Source organism: Triticum urartu, chromosome 2A (assembly GCF_056163025.1).
Source record: "Triticum urartu cultivar PI428250 chromosome 2A, HENAU_Tu73, whole genome shotgun sequence".
In the NCBI taxonomy this organism is placed as follows: Eukaryota; Viridiplantae; Streptophyta; class Magnoliopsida; order Poales; family Poaceae; genus Triticum; species Triticum urartu.
The window spans coordinates 48,277,758-48,294,769 of NC_141874.1; positions in this window are offsets into that span (position 1 = coordinate 48,277,758).

The window sequence follows — 17,012 nt, forward strand, 5'->3', positions numbered from 1 at the left end:
GAGTTCAAAAAGAAAAAAAATTCCATGAAAATAATAAATCAGTCTGATACAAGGTCACGTGAGCCGAGCCATGTCAATTCTCAACCACCGCGCTGCTGCTGCCGTCTCTTGGCCACGGCCACTAAAACAACGAGTTTTGACATAAGAGCGGCTGAATATTGACGTTGGCTTATCAAGCATATCACAGCCATCCTCTTTTACCCTGGTCTGTGATCGGCTATATGAGACAACATAGACGGAGTTCAAAAAGAAAAAGAATTCCATGAAAATAATAAATCAGTCCGATACAAGGTCACGTGAGCCGAGCCATGTCAATTCTCAACCACCGCGCTGCTGCTACCGTCTCTTGGCCACGGCCACTAAAACAACGAGTTTTGACATAAGAGCGGCTGAATATTGACGTTGGCTTATCAAGCATATCACAGCCATCCTCTTTTACCCTGGTCTGTGATCGGCTATATGAGACAACATAGACGGAGTTCAAAAAGAAAAAGAATTCCATGAAAATAATAAATCAGTCCGATACAAGGTCACGTGAGCCGAGCCATGTCAATTCTCAACCACCGCGCTGCTGCTGCCGTCTCTTGGCCACGGCCACTGCGACAGCGAGCAGGATCACGACAGGAGCAACCAACATGCCCCACGGGAACCTCGCACGCCGCGTGCGCCTCCGTCGTCCTCTCCTGCCACGACGTCGCTTGCCCTTGCGGCGGCCCCCCTCGGCGTTGTCCTCGCCAGCGCTACTGCTCGATTCGTCGCTGCCCTCGGATGGCTTCGCCTCTGTTGGTGGTGCACTAGGTGGCTCCTGGACAGGTGTTGGGTCCACGGGATGTGGCTCCAGCACTGGAGGCGGTTCCACGTGAAGTGGCTCCTCAATCGGCGCCGGCGGATCCTTGGCAGGTGGTTCAGCAGCAGGCCTTGGCTCCTCAATCGATGGTGGGTCCTTCATGGATGGCGGTTCCACAGGCGGGTCGACCGGCGCCGGAGGCTCCTCGGTGGGTGGTGGCTCCTTAGCCAGTGGCTCTTCGGCAGGCGGTGGCTTGGGCTCCTCGATGACGTCAGGCGGCGGGTGTTGGGGTTCCGGCTTGGACTCGACGTCGCACGGGATGTCGACCGACGGGTCTGTCACGTCGTCAGCCGACAGGCCTCTCGCAGGGCGAGGTCGAGGTCCATGACCTTGCTCGTAGCTTGTGTGCATCATCTGTGGCAGGGCTAAGTGCAAAGCTGGTTTCGTGTCGATCGAATAAACGTCGCGGCAGTAGTGTAAGATCCTAAGCGCGCGCGTGTGGACGGACGCTGGATAGGACAGGTAATCTTATTGGGACCGATGCTTGGGATGCACGTATGCGTTCCCTGGCGACATGGGTTCGAGGGAGATGCTTGTGCTTTGGCGCACTGACAAGGGCAACGAAGGACAATGCACTTGAGAAACAGAGTTTTTTTTTAGCATACACTTGAGAAACAGAGTTTGTTCCTGGCCCTCTTTCTCTTTGATTCTCTTTTTTTTTAGCATCAGTACAGACACAAGCGCTCATATACATGCGCATATACTCATTCTTATGAAGGCACACACGCACACCCTACCCCTATGAGCACCTCCGAGAGACTGAGCCGGCATATTATCTTGAGATTTACGAAGTCACCGTAGGCGCCTCGTCGTCGAGGGGAACGTCTCCTTCCACTGAAAGCGCATCGCCGGAAATCCTGAAATAAATCCAGGAATAATGCGAGCACCAGGATTTGAACCCTGGTGGGTTAGGGATACCACTATCCACCTGACCAACTCAACCACAGGTTGATTCGCCTGATTCTCTTCTTCTAGAACTACTTGGAGAACACGACTCCAGCTTTTTCTTTTTCTTTTTGAGATCAGCTCACTATGTTAACTAATCAAAATGTTCAAAGGGATACAAACACCCATCCGATTTGGAATTCTTATAGGTAGTTGCTGCGCCAATGGATTTTCTTATTAGTAAACTTATGAATACACATATAACCTTTTTCATCAATGTTGGATGGCCACCAATTGATTTTAAAAGAAGCAAAGCATCCGAAAACAGGAAAACAGAAAACTCTCAAACAACCACTAAGCAAACCGCACACAAAACACTGCTTAGGAAACAATAATTCTAGAGTTTTGGACATGATGTGTGAGGAGCCATCCAACGCTATTCACAAATTAATTCGGTTGAGAAAGAGAGTAGGGGGTCATGCATGCGGTGAGATATTTTAGTGTGATGGCCGGTTAGGAGAAGAGAGTGGAGAGATGGACCATGCATGTGAAGAGAGAAAAAAGAGAAGGACCACATGAGTTTTTTTTGTTGGTCACTTGCATGTCCGAACACTACCAAAGCTCCTCCAAGTAGGTTCCGGTTTGCGGGAAAAAGGATGTTTGAACCACTCCACGAACGGATAGTGGTCCCAATTGGATTATGGTTCGGACAGTACAATCCGAATATATACCAGAGGTTTGAGGGTCCCTAATCTAGTTAAATGCAATAGTTATCATTAGTAATAACCACGTTCAGTTGGTCCTGCATGCGACCATCAATAGCTGATACCAGCCCAATACGACACCCCTCCTAGCGCACTCTATATAAGCCAGGATTAGGGCCTGGGCAGATGGTTAAACTCTCTCATTCTGTAGCATACGCCAAGAGCAATAACACCACACAGGAGAAGGGTATACCTTCACCGCCGAGGGCATGAACCTGTATAATTCCTTGAGTCTATTTCCATCCACACTGATTGGTAGATATGATTGCTTCTACATTCACACCGTCGTAGTATTGTGAGGATCATATCCACGACAGAAGCAATTAACTTTTTTTCAAAATTTGGAACATTTATTTAAAATTCATGAATATTTTTGAACCCATAGACATTTCTTAAAATGCACAACTTTTTGAATATGCAAAATAGAATCGATATAATGGAAATTTTATGACCTAGTAAACATTTGTTTTCAAAATCATGAACATTTTTTGAATATGTGAACATCATTTCAAAATCGCGGACAGTTGAAACCGCGCACATTTTTTATTTCATGGACATAATTTTGAATTCACTAATATTTTATATGTCCTCGATATTTTTTTCAAAATTCGCATTTTTGAAAATTGGGACCTTTTATGCAATCATGGATTAGAAAATGAAAAAAGGGGGCGTCCCGGCCGTACATATGGACTGGCCCAAAATGGCACAGGGTGGTGTACTGTCTTGTCTGTATCGATTTCTATCGGCCCGACCCAACATTGTAGCTAGAATGACTTTTTCTCAGTAGTATTTTTGCTGGTTTTTCCACTGGCTGTAATATGATTTTCCTCGGGTTTTCTTCAGTTTTTCTCTGTTTTTTCATAGGTTCTGTTTCCCTTTTTTATTTTCATTTTTATTTCTTAGGTTTTGTACGGGTTTTTTTCTTCTTCTTTTTGGAACATGTCTTCATTTTTTCATACCGTTGCACATTTTTTGTATATAACAGCACTATTTTTGTTGTGCTCATTTAACATTTATCAAACACATGATAAACATCCCTTGCGAAAAAATACTCCCTCCGTCCCAAAATAAGTGACTCAAATTTGTACTAGCTTTGTACTAAATTGAGTACAAAGTTGAGTCACTTATTTTGCGACGGAGGGAGTACATGATAAATATTTTTGCAAATTATAAGTTTTCTTGACCATTTTTTATACATGTCGCAAAAATATAATACAAGTAAATTATTATTATATATATATATATATATATATATATTCTTAACATTTTTAATGTATGATTTCACATTTTCTTCAGATACTTGTTTTGTATATTTTTACAAATATGTGTACCTTTTCAAATACATGTTGTAAGATATTTTTTTGCATCATATAAAATATATTTTTTAACTATGACAATATTTTTTTTACATTGGATAATTGTTTTTTCAAAACTGTCACAAACATTTTGTTTGAAAAGAGTGAGCATTTTTTCCTAAATGTAACATACATTTTTTGTGTGGTGCAAAACATTTTTTGTATTACACGAACATCTATTTTACATTGCATAAACAAAAAACATTTAAATGTTACATAATCCCTCCATAAAGAAATATAAGAGTGTTTAGAACACTAAAATAGTGATCTAAATGCTCTTATATTTCTTCACAGAGGGAGTACTTTTTTTGAAACATGCAAACATTTTTTAAATGCCCATACTTTTTTAGAATGCTAGAAACATTTTTTAAAAGTGGGGCCAAACATTTTATTGTACGCTGCATTTACTAATGTTTTCTTAATATATGTTGGTTTTCTAAAAATATCTATATCTATATACCTATAGATACTAGTAAAAAGTGGTGATATTCTTGATTTGGTTCATCATCATATTTTAGAAAAGTGTCCCTAATAGAATCAATCCAAGTAGGTTGTGTTTCTTCCTTCATCCCCTGCCCGTACCGTGGGCGCCCCTATGTATCGCTTTAAGCAAGAGCTAGGGAAACACTCGCGTATGGGCCGCTCAAGATGGGTCGGCCCAGGTGCGCTGGAGGACACATCCTCATTTTTTTCTGTTATTCTTTCATGTTTTTTGTTTATACGAGTTTCAAAAATGTTGAACAAGTATTTCACAAACGTTGAACAAGAATTTGAAAAATATTAATCAAGCATTTGGAAATGTTAAATGTGTATAGAAAAAATGGTGTTCATGTATTAAAAAATGACGAAGCTTTTTAATCATGTATATAAAATTCTTAATCAAGAATATAAAAATATGTTGAACAAGTGTTTGAAAAATGTTAATCAAGCATTTGAAAAGTACCAAATGTGTATAGAACAAATGTTGACCATGTATTCAAAAAATGTTTATATTTTTACTTGAAGACTGTTAATCATGCATTTAAAGAAATGTTAAAATGTGCATAGAAAAAATGTTAAACGTACATATACAAAAAGTAGAATGAAAAAATATGAAAACCAAAAAAGAAACAAAATAAACCAAAGGAAAAAGGAAATGAAAAATAAAATTGGGAAACAAATGAAAAAGGAATAAAAACAACAAAAAATGGAGAAGATAGAAGAAAGGAAACAAAAATGTTGACCATGGTGAAGAAAGAATTCTAAATATACTAATTCTTTTGCTTGGTTTTTCTGACTTTTTTCTATCAGCGGAAAACCGACCAATCAAGATGCGAGTAATTAATTACTGGAATCTGGATCTGGAAGACTCTCCTTCCTCTCAATTCTCTACGCGTGTCGCTCCGCTCTGGATCTGGAAGACTCGCATGGAGTCCTGGCCTCCAGCGTCCATCGCTCAACGGCAGGCGGACGCCGCTTCAGTGTTGTCCAGGCCTATAAAAATCCCTCGTCCCTATGGCATCTCGTTGCTCACTTCATCGTCCGCCACCGCCTACGCCTTGTGCACATCCTGCTTCTTCTCATCGCCCTGGCCAGCCGCTCAATGTTGCCTAGCCCGCCGATGGAATGTTGCCTCGCCACCGTTCGCTACCTCGCCGAGCAAGCCCCTCCCCGGCGCCCCTGGCATCCGTCGTTTGTGGCCTCCACCCGACTCCTCTGTGTGCCATGGTCGATTGGGTGGGAGGGGACGGCGCTGCCCCATATCCCACGCATCCGTCTTCTACTGGATCGTGCCACCGTCTTCTGCCGACGTCTCCCAGAACACTGTGGCATGGTCGCCGTTTAACAAGATACCTTGGCCCCACCCCATCTTTCAGGCGGTCGCTGAAGAGGCATCGAAGGGTCATCCCACTATACGAGCACCTGTTGCATCTACTGGACTTGATCTTCATCTACCGACTTCTTTTTGGAAGGTATACGACTGCTGCACAATTATCTTCTTTTAGTTGTTTGCATCTACTTGTTGATAGAGATGATTATCTCTTTTTTCGGGAGAAGGGAGGGACTCCGCCATGCTGTGGTATGTGTTGGGTTTCGTAGTAATTTTAAAAAAAATTCCTACGCACACGCAAGATCATGGTGATGCAAAGCAACGAGAGGGGAGAGTGTTGTCTACGTACCCACGCAGACCGACTGCGGAAGCGTTGACACAACGTAGAGGAAGTAGTCGTACGTTTTCGCGATCCAACCGATCAAGCACCGAAACTACGGCACCTCCTAGTTCGAGCACACATTCAGCTCGATGACGATCCCCGGACTCTGATCCAGCAAAGTGTCGGGGAAGAGTTCCGTCAGCACGACGGCGTGGTGACGATCTTGATGTACTACAGCAGCAGGGCTTCGCCTAAACTTCGCTACAGTATTATCAAGGACTATGGTGGCTGGGGGCACCGCACACGGCTAAGGAATAGATCACGTGGATCAACTTCTGTGTTCTAGGGTGCCTCTACCTCAGTATATAAAGGACCAAAGGGGGGAGGCTGGCCGGCCACAAGGGGCGCGCCAGAAGAGTCCTACTCCCTCCGGGAGTAGGATTCTCCCCCCCCCAATCCTAGTTGGAATAGGATTCCTCGGGGGGGGGGGGGGAGAGAGGGGGCCGGCCACCTCTCCTAGTCCTAATAGGACTAGGGGAATGGGGGAGGCGCGCGGCCACCTTGGGCTGCCCCTTTCTCCTTTCCACTAAGGCCCACTAAGGCCCATATGGTTCCCGGGGGGTTCCGGTAACCTCCCGGTACTCCGGTAAAATCCCGATTTCACCCGGAACACTTCCAATATCCAAACATAGGCTCCCAATATATCAATCTTTATGTCTCGACCATTTCGAGACTCCTCGTCATGTCCGTGATCACATCCGGGACTCCGAACTAACTTCGGTACATCAAAATGCATAAACTCATAATATAACTGTCATCGTAACCTTAAGCGTGCGGACCCTACGGGTTCGAGAACAATGTAGACATGACCGAGACATGTCTCCGGTCAATAACCAATAGCGGGACCTGGATGCCCATATTGGCTCCTACATATTCTACGAAGATCTTTATCGGTCAGACCGCATAACAACATACGTTGTTCCCTTTGTCATCGGTATGTTACTTGCCCGAGATTCGATCGTTGGTATTCCAATACCTAGTTCAATCTCGTTACCGGCAAGTCTCTTTACTCGTTCTGTAATACATCATCCCGCAACTAACTCATTTAGTTGCAATGCTTGCAAGGCTTAAGTGATGTGCATTACCGAGAGGGCCCAGAGATACCTCTCCGACAATCGGAGTGACAAATCCTAATCTCGAAATACGCCAACCCAACATCTACCTTTGGAGACACCTGTAATGCTCCTTTATAATCACCCAGTTACTGTTTGGTAGCACCCAAAGTGTTCCTCCGGCAAACGGGAGTTGCATAATCTCATAGTCATAGGAACATGTATAAGTCATGAAGAAAGCAATAGCAACATACTAAACGATCGGGTGCTAAGCTAATGGAATGGGTCATGTCAATCAGATCATTCAACTAATGATGTGACCTCGTTAATCAAATAACAACTCTTTGTTCATGGTTAGGAAACATAACCATCTTTGATTAATGAGCTAGTCAAGTAGAGGCATACTAGTGACACTCTGTTTGTCTATGTATTCACACATGTATTATGTTTCCGGTTAATACAATTCTAGCATGAATAATAAACATTTATCATGATATAAGGAAATAAATAATAACTTTATTATTGCCTCTAGGGCATATTTCCTTCAGTCTCCCACTTGCACTAGAGTCAATAATCTAGATTACACTGTAATGATTCTAACACCCATGGAGCTTTGGTGCTGATCATGTTTTGCTTGTGGAAGAGGCTTAGTCAACGGGTCTGCAACATTTAGATCCGTATGTATCTTGCAAATCTCTATATCTCCCACCTGGACTAGATCCCGGATGGAATTGAAGCGTCTCTTGATGTGCTTGGTTCTCTTGTGAAATCTGGATTCCTTTGCCAAGGCAATTGCACCAGTATTGTCACAAAAGATTTTCATTGGACCCGATGCACTAGGTATGACACCTAGATCGGATATGAACTCCTTCATCCAGACTCCTTCGTTCGCCGCTTCCGAAGCAGCTATGTACTCCGCTTCACATGTAGATCCCGCTACGACGCTTTGTTTAGAACTGCACCAACTGACAGCTCCACCGTTTAATGTAAACACGTATCCGGTTTGCGATTTAGAATCGTCCGGATCAGTGTCAAAGCTTGCATCAACGTAACCATTTACGACGAGCTCTTTGTCACCTCCATATACGAGAAGCATATCCTTAGTCCTTTTCAGGTATTTCAGGATGTTCTTGACCGCTGTCCAGTGATCCTCTCCTGGATTACTTTGGTACCTCCCTGCTAGACTTATAGCAAGGCACACATCAGGTCTGGTACACAGCATTGCATACATGATATATCCTATTGCTGATGCATAGGGAACATCTTTCATATTCTCTCTATCTTCTGCAGTGGTCGGGCATTGAGTCTTACTCAATTTCACACCTTGTAACACAGGCAAGAATCCTTTCTTTGCTTGATCCATTTTGAACTTCTTCAAAATTTTGTCAAGGTATGTTGTTTGTGAAAGTCCAATTAAGCGTCTTGATCTATCTCTATAGATCTTAATGCCTAATATGTAAGCAGCTTCACCGAGGTCTTTCATTGAAAAACTCTTATTCAAGTATCCCTTTATGCTATCCAGAAATTCCATATCATTTCCAATTAATAATATGTCATCCACATATAATATCAGAAATGCTACAGAGCTCCCACTCACTTTCTTGTAAATACAGGCTTCTCCAAAAGTCTGTATAAAACCAAATGCTTTGATCACACTATCAAAACGTTTATTCCAACTCCGAGAGGTTTGCACCAGTCCATAAATGGATCGCTAGAGCTTGCACACTTTGTTAGCTCCCTTTGGATCGACAAAACCTTCCGGTTGCATCATATACAACTCTTCTTCCAGAAATCCATTCAGGAATGCAGTTTTGACATCCATCTGCCAAATTTCATAATCATAAAATGCGGCAATTGCTAACATGATTCAGACAGACTTAAGCATCGCTACGGGTGAGAAGGTCTCATCGTAGTCAACCCCTTGAACTTGTCGAAAACCTTTTGCGACAAGTTGAGCTTTGTAGACAGTAACATCACCATCAGCGTCAGTCTTCTTCTTGAAGATCCATTTATTCTCAATTGCTTGCCGATCATCGGGCAAGTCAACCAAAGTCCATACTTTGTTCTCATACATGGATCCCATCTCAGATTTCATGGCTTCAAGCCACTTTGCGGAATCTGGGCTCACCATCGCTTCTTCATAGTTCGTAGGTTCATCATGATCTAGTAGCATGATTTCCAGAACAGGATTACCGTACCACTCTGGCGCGGATCTTACTCTGGTTGATCTACGAGGTTCAGTAGTATCTTGTTCTGAAGTTTCATGATCATCATCATTAGCTTCCTCACTAACTGGTGTACGTGTCATAGAAACAGTTTTCTGTGATGTACTACTTTCCAATAAGGGAGTAGGTACATTTACCTCGTCAAGTTCTACTTTCCTCCCACTCACTTCTTTCGAGAGAAACTCCTTCTCTAGAAAGGATCCATTCTTAGCAACGAATGTCTTGCCTTCGGATCTGTGATAGAAGGTGTACCCAACAATCTCCTTTGGGTATCCTATGAAGACACATTTCTCCGATTTGGGTTCGAGCTTATCAGGTTGAAGCTTTTTCACATAAGCATCGCAGCCCCAAACTTTAAGAAATGACAACTTTGGTTTCTTGCCAAACCATAGTTCATAAGGCGTCGTCTCAACGGATTTTGATGGTGCCCTATTTAACGTGAATGCGGCCGTCTTTAAAGCATAACCCCAAAACGATAGCGGTAAATCAGTAAGAGACATCATAGATCGCACCATATCTAGTAAAGTACGATTACGACGTTCGGACACACCATTATGCTGTGGTGTTCCGGGTGGCGTGAGTTGCGAAACTATTCCACAATTTTTCAAATGTACACCAAACTCGTAACTCAAATATTCTCCTCCACGATCAGATCGTAGAAACTTTATTTTCTTATTACGATGATTTTCCACTTCACTCTGAAATTCTTTGAACGTTTCAAATGTTTCAGACTTATGTTTCATTAAGTAGATATATCCATATCTGCTTAAGTCATCTGTGAAGGTGAGAAAATAACGATATCCGCCACGAGCCTCAATATTCATCGGACCACATACATCGGTATGTATGATTTCCAACAAATCTGTTGCTCTCTCCATAGTACCGGAGAACGGTGTTTTGGTCATCTTGCCCATGAGGCACGGTTCGCAAGTACCAAGTGATTCATAATCAAGTGGTTCCAAAAGTCCATCAGTATGGAGTTTCTTCATGCGCTTTACACCGATATGACCTAAACGACAGTGCCACAAATAAGTTGCACTTTCATTATCAACTCTGCATCTTTTGGCTTCAACATTATGAATATGTGTATCACTACTATCGAGATTCATCAAAAATAGACCACTCTTCAAAGGTGCATGACCATAAAAGATATTACTCATATAAATAGAACAACCATTATTCTCTGATTTAAATGAATAACCGTCTCGCATTAAACAAGATCCAGATATAATGTTCATGCTCAACGCTGGCACCAAATAACAATTATTTAGGTCTAATATTAATCCCGAAGGTAGATGTAGAGGTAGCGTGCCGACCGCGATCACATCGACTTTGGAACCGTTTCCTACGCGCATCGTCACCTCGTCCTTTGCCAGTGCCCGCTTATTCCGTAGTCCCTATTTCGAGTTGCAAATATTAGCAACAGAACCAGTATCAAATACCCAGGTGCTACTGCGAGCTCTAGTAAGGTACACATCAATAACATGTATATCACATATACCTTTGTTCACCTTGCCATCCTTCTTATCTGCTAAATACTTGGGGCAGTTCCGCTTCCAGTGACCAGTCTGCTTGCAGTAGAAGCACTCAGTTTCAGGCTTAGGTCCAGACTTGGGTTTCTTCTCCTGAGCAGCAACTTGCTTGCTGTTCTTCTTGAAGTTCCCCTTCTTCTTCCCTTTGCCCTTTTTCTTGAAACTAGTGGTCTTGTTAACCATCAACACTTGATGCTCCTTCTTGATTTCTACCTCCGCAGCTTTCAGCATTGCGAAGCGCTCGGGAATAGTCTTGTTCATCCCTTGCATATTATAGTTCATCACGAAGCTCTTGTAGCTTGGTGGCAGTGATTGGAGAATTCTGTCAATGACGCAATCATCCGGAAGATTAACTCCCAATTGTATCAAGTGATTATTATACCCAGACATTTTGAGTATATGCTCACTGACAGAACTGTTCTCCTCCATCTTGCAGCTATAGAACTTATTGGAGACTTCATATCTCTCAATCCGGGCATTTGCTTGAAATATTAACTTCAACTCCTGGAACATCTCATATGCTCCATGACGTTCAAAACATCGTTGAAGTCCCGATTCTAAGCCGTAAAGCATGGCACACCGAACTATCTGTTGGGGAACGTTGCAGAAAACAAAAAAATTTCCTACGGTTTCACCAAGATCCATCTATGTGTTCATCTAGCAACGAGTGATTGGATTGCATCTACATACCTTTGTAGATCACGCGTGGAAGCGTTCAAAGAACGGGGATGAGGAAGGCGTACTCGACGTGATCCAAATCACCGGAGATCCTAGCGCCGAACGGACGGCACCTCCGCGTTCAACACACGTACGGTCAGCGTAATGTCTCCTCCTTCTTGATCCAGCAAGGGGGAAGGAGAGGTTGAGGAAGATGGCTCCAGCAGCAGCACGACGACATGGTGGTGATGGAGCTGCAGTACTCCGGCAGGGCTTCGCCAAGCACTATGGAGGAGGAGGAGGTGTTGGAGAGGGAGAGGGAGGCACCAAAGGCATGGGGTAAGAAGTCCTCCATCTCCCCACTATATATAGGAGGGCCAAGGGGGGGGGCGCCGGCCCTAGGAGATCCAATCTCCTAGGGGGGTGCGGCCAAGGGGAGGAATCCCTCCTCCCCAAGGCACCTAGGAGGTGCCTTCCCCTCCTAGGACTCTTCCTTTAGGGTTTCCCCCACCCTAGGCGCATGGGCCCTAGGGGGAAGTGGCGCCCCAGCCCACTTTGGGCTGGATCCCTTTCCACTTCAGCCCATGGGGCCCTCCGGGATAGGTGGCCCCACCCGGTGGACCCCCGGGACCCTTCCGGTGGTCCCGGTACAATACCGGTGACCCCGAAACTTGTCCCGATGGCCGAAATAGCACTTCCTATATATAATTCTTTACCTCCGGACCATTCCGGAACTCCTCGTGATGTCCGAGATCTCATACGGGACTCCGAACAACATTCGGGTTACTGCATATACATATCCCTACAACCCTAGCGTCACCGAACCTTAAGTGTGTAGACCCTACGGGTTCGGGAGACATGTAGACATGACCGAGATCGCTCTCTGGTCAATAACCAACAGCGGGATCTGGATACCCATGTTGGCTCCCACATGCTCCTCGATGATCTCATCGGATGAACCACTATGTCGAGGATTCAAGCAACCCCGTATACGATTCCCTTCGTCAATCGGAATGTTACTTGCCCGAGATTCGATCGTCGGTATCCCAATACCTCGTTCAATCTCGTTACCGGCAAGTCACTTTACTCGTACCATAATGCATGATCCCGTGACCAGACACTTGGTCACTTTGAGCTCATAATGATGATGCATTACCGAGTGGGCCCAGTGATACCTCTCCGTTATACGGAGTGACAAATCCCAGTCTTGATCCGTGTCAACCCAACAGACACTTTCGGAGATACCCGTAGTATACCTTTATAGTCACCCAGTTACGTTGTGACGTTTGGCACACCCAAAGCACTCCTACGGTATCCGGGAGTTACACGATCTCATGGTCTAAGGAAAAGATACTTGACATTGGAAAACTCTAGCAAACGAACTATACGATCTTGTGCTATGTTTAGGATTGGGTCTTGTCCATCACATCATTCTCCTAATGATGTGATCTCGTTATCAATGACATCCAATGTCCATAGTCAGGAAACCATGACTATCCGTTGATCAACAAGCTAGTCAACTAGAGGCTTACTAGGGACATGTTGGTGTCTATTATTCACACATGTATTACGATTTCCGGATAACACAATTATAGCATGAATAAAGACAATTATCATGAACAAGGAAATATAATAATAATGCTTTTATTATTGCCTCTAGGGCATATTTCCAACAGTCTCCCACTTGCACTAGAGTCAATAATCTAGTTACATTGTGATGAATCGAACACCCATGGAATTCTGGTGTTGATCATGTTTTGCTCTAGGGAGAGGTTTAGTCAACGGATCTGCTACATTCAGGTCCGTGTGTACTTTACAAATATCTATGTCTCCATCTTGAACATTTTCACGAATGGAGTTGAAGCGACGCTTGATGTGCCTTGTCTTCTTGTAAAACCTGGGCTCCTTGGCAAGAGCAATAGCTCCAGTGTTGTCACAGAAGAGCTTGATCGGCCCCGACGCATTGGGTATGACTCCTAGGTCGGTGATGAACTCCTTCACCCAAATTGCTTCATGTGCTGCCTCCGAGGCTGCCATGTACTCCGCTTCACATTTAGATCCCGCCACGACGCTCTGCTTGCAACTGCACCAGCTTACTGCCCCACCATTCAAAATATACACGTATCCGGTTTGTGACTTTGAGTCATCCAGATCTGTGTCGAAGCTAGCGTCGACGTAACCCTTTACGACGAGCTCTTCGTCACCTCCATAAACGAGAAACATTTCCTTAGTCCTTTTCAGGTACTTCAGGATATTCTTGACCGCTGTCCAGTGTTCCTTGCCGGGATTACTTTGGTACCTTCCTACCAAACTTACGGCAAGGTTTACATCAGGTCTGGTACACAGCATGGCATACATAATAGAACCTATGGTTGAGGCATAGGGGATGGCACTCATCTCTTCTATATCTTCTGCCGTGGTCGGACATTGAGCTGAGCTCAATTTCACACCTTGCAACACAGGCAAGAACCCCTTCTTAGACTGATCCATATTGAACTTCTTCAATATCTTATCAAGGTATGTGCTTTGTGAAAGACCTATGAGGCGTCTTGATCTATCTCTGTAGATCTTGATGCCTAATATATAAGCAGCTTCTCCAAGGTCCTTCATTGAAAAACTCTTATTCAAGTAGGCCTTAATGCTATCCAAAAGTTCTATATCATTTCCCATCAAAAGTATGTCATCTACAGACAATATGAGAAATGCTACAGAGCTCCCACTCACTTTCTTGTAAACGCAGACTTGTCGATAAGTCTGCGTAAACCCAAACGCTTTGATCATCTCATCAAAGCGAATGTTCCAACTCCGAGATGCTTGCACCAGCCCATAAATCGAGCGTTGGAGCTTGCACACCTTGTCAGCATTCTTAGGATCGACAAAACCTTCCGGCTGCATCATATACAATTCTTCCTTAAGGAAACCATTAAGGAATGCCGTTTTGACGTCCATTTGCCATATCTCATAATCGTAGAAAGCGACAATTGCTAACATGATTCGGACGGACTTTAGCTTCGCTACCGGTGAGAAAGTCTCATCGTAGTCAACCCCTTGAACTTGTGGATAACCCTTAGCGACAAGCCGAGCTTTATAGATGGTCACATTACCATCCGCGTCTGTCTTCTTCTTAAAGATCCATTTATTTTCTATGGCTCGCCGCTCTACGGGCAAGTCAGTCAAAGTCCATACTTCATTTTCATACATGGATCCTATCTCGGATTTCATGGCTTCTAGCCATTTGTCGGAATCCGGGCCCGCCATCGCTTCTTCATAGTTCGAAGGTTCACCGTTGTCTAACAACATGATTTCCAAGACAGGGTTGCCGTACCACTCTGGTGCGGAACGTGTCCTTGTGGACCTTTGAATTTCAGTAGGAGCTTGATCAGAAGTATCTTGATCATCATCATTAACTTCCTCTCTTGTCGGTGTAGGCACCTCAGAAACATTTTCTTGAGTTGCGCCATTTTCCGGTTCAAGAGGTAATACTTCATCAAGGTCTACTTTCCTCCCACTTACTTCTTTCGAGAGAAACTCCTTCTCTAGAAAGGATCCATTCTTGGCAACAAAGATCTTGCCTTCGGATCTGAGGTAGAAGGTATACCCAATAGTTTCTTTAGGGTATCCTATGAAGACGCATTTTTCCGACTTGGGTTTGAGCTTTTCAGGTTGAAGTTTCTTGACATAAGCATCGCATCCCCAAACTTTCAGAAACGACAGATTAGGTTTCTTCCCAAACCATAATTCATACGGTGTCGTCTCAACGGATTTCGACGGAGCCCTATTTAAAGTGAATGCGGCAGTCTCTAAAGCATACCCCCAAAAAGATAACGGTGAATCGGCAAGAGACATCATAGATCGCACCATATCCAATAGAGTGCGATTACGACGTTCGGACACACCATTACACTGAGGTGTTCTAGGCGGCGTGAGTTGTGAAACTATTCCACATTTTCTTAAGTGTGTGCCAAACTCGTGACTCAAGTATTCTCCTCCACGATCTGATCGTAGGAACTTGATTTTCCTGTCACGTTGATTCTCAACCTCACTCTGAAATTCCTTGAACTTTTCAAAGGTCTCAGACTTGTGTTTCATTAAGTAGACATACCCATATCTACTCAAGTCATCAGTGAGGGTGAGAACATAACGATAGCCACCGCGAGCCTCAACGCTCATTGGACCGCACACATCAGTATGTATGATTTCCAATAAGTTGGTTGCTCGCTCCATTGTTCCTGAGAACGGAGTCTTGGTCATTTTACCCATGAGGCATGGTTCGCACGTGTCAAATGATTCGTAATCAAGAGACTCTAAAAGTCCATCTGCATGGAGCTTCTTCATGCGTTTGACACCTATGTGACCAAGGCGGCAGTGCCACAAGTATGTGGGACTATCATTATCAATCTTACATCTTTTGGTATTCACACTATGAATATGTGTAGCATTGCGCTCGAGATTCATTAAGAATAAACCATTCACCATCGGAGCATGACCATAAAACATATCTCTCATATAAATAGAACAACCATTATTCTCGGATTTAAATGAGTAGCCATCTCGTATTAAACGAGATCCTGATACAATGTTCATGCTCAAACTTGGCACTAAATAACAATTATTGAGGTTCAAAACTAATCCCGTAGGTAAATGTAGAGGTAGCGTGCCGACGGCGATCACATCGACCTTGGAACCATTCCCGACGCGCATTGTCACCTCGTCCTTTGCCAGTCTCCGCTTATTCCATAGCTCCTGCTTTGAGTTACAAATGTGAGCAACTGCACCGGTATCAAATACCCAGGAGCTACTACGATTACTGGTAAGGTACACATCAATTACATGTATATCACATATACCTTTTGTTTTGCCGGCCTTCTTGTCCGCTAAGTATTTGGGGCAGTTCCGCTTCTAGTGACCACTTTCCTTGCAATAAAAGCACTCAGTCTCGGGCTTGGGTCCATTCTTTGGCTTCTTCCCGGCAGCTTGCTTGCCGGGCGCGGCAACTCCCTTGCCGTCTTTCTTGAAGGTTTTCTTACCCTTGCCTTTCTTGAACTTAGTGGTTTTATTCACCATCAACACTTGATGTTCCTTTTTGACTTCTACCTCTGCTGATTTCAGCATTGCAAATACTTCAGGAATGGTCTTTTCCATCCCCTGCATATTGAAGTTCATCACAAAGCTCTTGTAGCTCGGTGGAAGCGACTGAAGGATTCTGTCAATGACCGCGTCATCCGGGAGATTAACTCCCAGCTGAGTCAAGCGGTTATGTAACCCAGACATTGTGAGTATGTGCTCACTGACAGAACTATTTTCCTCCATCTTACAGCTGAAGAATTTGTCGGAGACTTCATATCTCTCGACCCGGGCATGAGCTTGGAAAACCATTTTCAGCTCTTCGAACATCTCATATGCTCCGTGTCTCTCAAAACGCTTTTGGAGCCCCGGCTCTAAGCTGTAAAGCATGCCGCACTGAACGAGGGAGTAGTCATCGGTACGTGCCTGCCAAGCGTTC